Below are 4,171 nucleotides of genomic sequence, written 5' to 3' on the forward strand. Positions count from 1 at the left end.
CACAATAACATAGGGATCCCTATTCTGAACGTAATTTTTAGAATGTCATTTCCAGGGCCCCAATGCGTCAGAAGTTTGAGATAAGACGTCATACTTGTCCAGGGCCGGACTAGGCTAAGAGGAGGGGGGGGGGGGGGGGGTTGCCAGTGGGGGTCAGGGGGCTTCGCCCCCTGAAGCTGATGGGTAGGTCATATTCTGAGATAGCAAAATGGTCGCTCCTTGCATGAAACGGCATAAAATAAACAATAATAAAAAATGTTTTAAATAAGTGAGGTACATGTTTAGGCTAGGGGGGGGGGGGGGGGGGGGGTTGCGCAACCCCCATAACCCCCCCGGTAGTCCGGCCCTGTAATGTCTGTGACGTCAAACGTAACTTGTTCGTAGATTTTGTTCCAGACTTAAAATGCACAGAGCTTCCATCTTACTCAGTAAGTTTTGAGCATATTCCTTTTCTTTCAAGTGTTTTATGACTTTTCGTTGTGGATTTTGCGATTATAGAGTGACCATGAGTCACAGTGGTAATCATCAACATCGATTGGGTCTTTGAGAGTGAATGCTTACAATCGTTGTCCTCGGAAACACGAATCCAAAAGCCGCGATGGTCCCACACATTACACAATCAGCCTCATTGGGTTTTACTTTGACAATCCACGTTTCACGTGAAAGCTCAAACCCATTCACCACCTCGATTTGTTGCATGGGGAACATGAGATTTATTTCCCAGCTGGTTATGAATGAAAACTCAAGAAAATGATGACAAGAACGCATATTCGCAGACTTCCTGCGGAATATGGCCCGATGATCGGAATATGACTGTGTGAGTCTATCCAATGACAGCACCCGAATTCCCCCACGTGTCCATCAGAATAGCAATATATTATACACTCTTCAAAAAAAGTTAAGGATCGGTTGAAAAAACGGATCTAATTATAAACAATTGCCAAAAAATTAAACATCGATATAATAATTAAAATATTAATGTGTTTGAATTAACAAATGAACAATGAGTCTTGACCTAGAATTTTGTTTGGCAGGCAGAGTTATTTCCCTTTGTGGGACTTCTCAAAAGCTTCTGCATTTTGGAAGAAAAAGGGTGTTTTTATAGCCCCATGAAATTTGCGGAACGCATGCCAGGGCAAAAGGTTGTGATGCACGTGCTACAACAGTGTCCTGGCTATGAACATCGCTCACCAGCTTGTGTTTAAAGGTTGACACGCTGACACAACTATGCACAGGAGCAACATGCCCCCACGAAGAAAACTGAGCGATTTGGATAGAGGAATGGCAATAGGATGGCTACTAGACGGTGTTGCTGCCAGGCAAGTGGCCCAGAGGCTTGCAGTGGCTCCCTCTGTCATCATCAGACTAAAACAGAGATTCCAAGCAACTGGAAGAGTGCAGGAGCGACAACGTTCTGGTGGGCCCAGAGTCACCACACAAAGAGAGGATCGCTTCATTCAGAGGCAGGCCATGCAACAAAGAATGGCTACGGCAAACAACATTAGGCAACGCCTACAAGCTACCACCAACACTGTTGTTTGTGGTCAGACGATCCGAAACCGCTCACACAACTTTGGCTTGCGTGCAAGGCGTCCAGTCCGAGGAAAAACCCTGACTGCTAATCACCGAGCAGCTCGCCGAGCCTGGTGCACTCAACATGTGAGGTGGCAACGTCAGCAGTGGGCTCAGGTGTTGTTTACAGATGAGTCCCACTTTTGCTTGGAACCTGCTGATGGTCGCATCCGAGTGTGGAGGCGTCGCGGAGAGCGCTTCGCAGAAGGCGCTGTTCTGGAACGACAGCGTTTTGGCGGAGGCTCTGTGAAGGTCTGGGGAGGGATCAGCACACGTCCAAGGACACCTCTGTACCATGTAGTGGGCAACTTGAAGATACTCACCGCGCAATGTATGAGATTGCGTCATGAAGCTCAAATTCGCGATTTCGGAGCCATAACTTACAATAACTGCAAAATAAGGGTTAAAAGAGGCCGATCTGCATGAAAGTGTGACGAAATGTTTTAGGATGAACGCTCATTGTAGAGCCGTGGTGTAAAACTGGTACGGCAATTTCAAACCGGGTAGACGGAGCCTGGAACATGATACCCACCCTGGTCTACTCATTTCATTCGTTATTCTCGAAAACATTGGCGCTGTTGAACAGATAATAAGAGAAGATCACTTAATTATTATCAGGGGGATGCAATATGCCCTTGGCATTAAAAGCTCTGCATTTGAAAAGATCTTACACAAATATTAATGGCCTCAGAGCGATTTGCCGGTTGGGTACCACATGAACACAGTGACGGAAAAAAGAGGGGTAGGGCAGAGTGTAGCCTGACAATACATGAAAAAAATCAGCAATGGCTTGTCCAAATCAACATGGAATATCGTCAGTGGTGACAAAACCTGGATTACTTAGCTCCATTCTGAAACCAAACAACTATCGTCTGTTCGGGTGTTTAATCAGGTGACACAACCCCTGCCAAGTTCAAATAACAAGAAGCCCTAAAAAATTGTTTGCATCTTTCGTCGCTAGATCAAGGCAATTAAACACTGTGGCTCTTGAGGACAGGCATACAGTCACGTCTGACTGCTGTGTCCACCACTAATGGTCGAAAATATTCGAGGCTTGGCACAAACACCGTCCAAACACAGGTATTCGAGGGCTTATGCTGTAACATGACAACGCACCTGTCTATACTGCCTTTGCGACAACAGATTTCTTGGCACCAAAGGGAGCACTGCTGCTGGTTGCATCCACCCTATTTTCTTGACATCTCCCAATACTAGTTCAGCCTGTTCTCAGATTTCAAGAAATAGCCGCGGAAACACGGGTAGAGACCCCTGAAGACTCTGTCCGAGCCTTCACGAGGGCCATTCCAGGTATAGCTGATGTCACGTGGTGCCAGGCCAGAATGAGAACGTTTGAGAGGATGGCCAGTTGGGTGTCGGCTGGGGAAGGATTGGTCTAGAAAATGGCCTGGTTAGATTGTTGGTATGTGTTTCCGTTTCTGAGATTCTAAATAATTATGGAACAGCCTACGTAGATGACAAAGATCCCGAAAAGAACAAACATTTCGCGGATGCAGACACAGAAAGACATAATGAAGAATGCGATGCTTCAAAAGATACAGACTGTGACGATGACTGTGACGTCATTCACATATACCGAAACGTCATTCAAAGTTGTTCGGTCACTTCCGTCAACAAGTAGATCTCTCCACAATGGCTGCTCCTGTGTTTATAGGTTTGTCAAGCGTGAGTACGCAAAACGTCTTTGTTCTCTCCTCTGTTGAAGCTGTGAGACATAAATGCTATTCAGACTTGGTCGTGTGACAGAGTTTTCTTCGACACTCGATTGGCTGATGTCTAACTCAGCCTGACGGCTTCGTTAGACAACCAACGTAATCTCGTGTGGAAGAAAACATCTGTCACACGACCAAGTCGGAATAGAAGGTAATGTAATTTTTGCTCTGAAAATGTGCTCAGAATTAAAGACACTCGGTGTATGAAAATAAGGAACTGCTTTCAAATGCGTTACCGAAACGAGCGCCATCCGTCTCGGTGTTCGCGTATGGGCTAGCCAAGCCTCACTACTTGTAATCTTGGTGATGACAGCTAGTATCGGTGTTCAATGTTTTTTCAGGCCGACAGATAAATGTGTTGATATCGCTTCACACGACCTGTTTTTTCAGGCCGACAGATAAATGTGTTGATATCGCTTCACACGACCTGTTTTTTCAGGCCGACAGATAAATGTGTTGATATCGCTTCACACGACCTGTTTTTTCATTTCATTTCACTTTCTTTATTATCCCATTACCCGGAAATCCAGGTCGCTTCCCCTCATGGAAATTTAAAGCTAGCAAAAAGTATAGCCGCGCGATAGGGGTGGTGGCGTGGTGGGGGTGAACTGGTAGTGAAGGTAGTTTTGCTGTGGATGTGGTCTGGTACTGGTATTGGAGACAAAACTATTTGAGATTTAAATCGATCGCACTTGCTACGTATTAGCGGCCTGTGTATACATGCACGAAATGTGAGTGTCCAATACAGCCAGGGTTCTCTGCAGGTCTCTCTCTCTCTCTCTCTCTCTCTCTCTCTCTCTCTCTCTCTCTCTCTCTCTCTCTCTCTCTCTTTCTCTCTCTCTCTCTGTCTTTCTCTCTCTCTCTTTCTC

This window comes from Littorina saxatilis, linkage group LG2, assembly GCF_037325665.1.
Source record: "Littorina saxatilis isolate snail1 linkage group LG2, US_GU_Lsax_2.0, whole genome shotgun sequence".
NCBI classification, from domain to species: Eukaryota; Metazoa; Mollusca; class Gastropoda; order Littorinimorpha; family Littorinidae; genus Littorina; species Littorina saxatilis.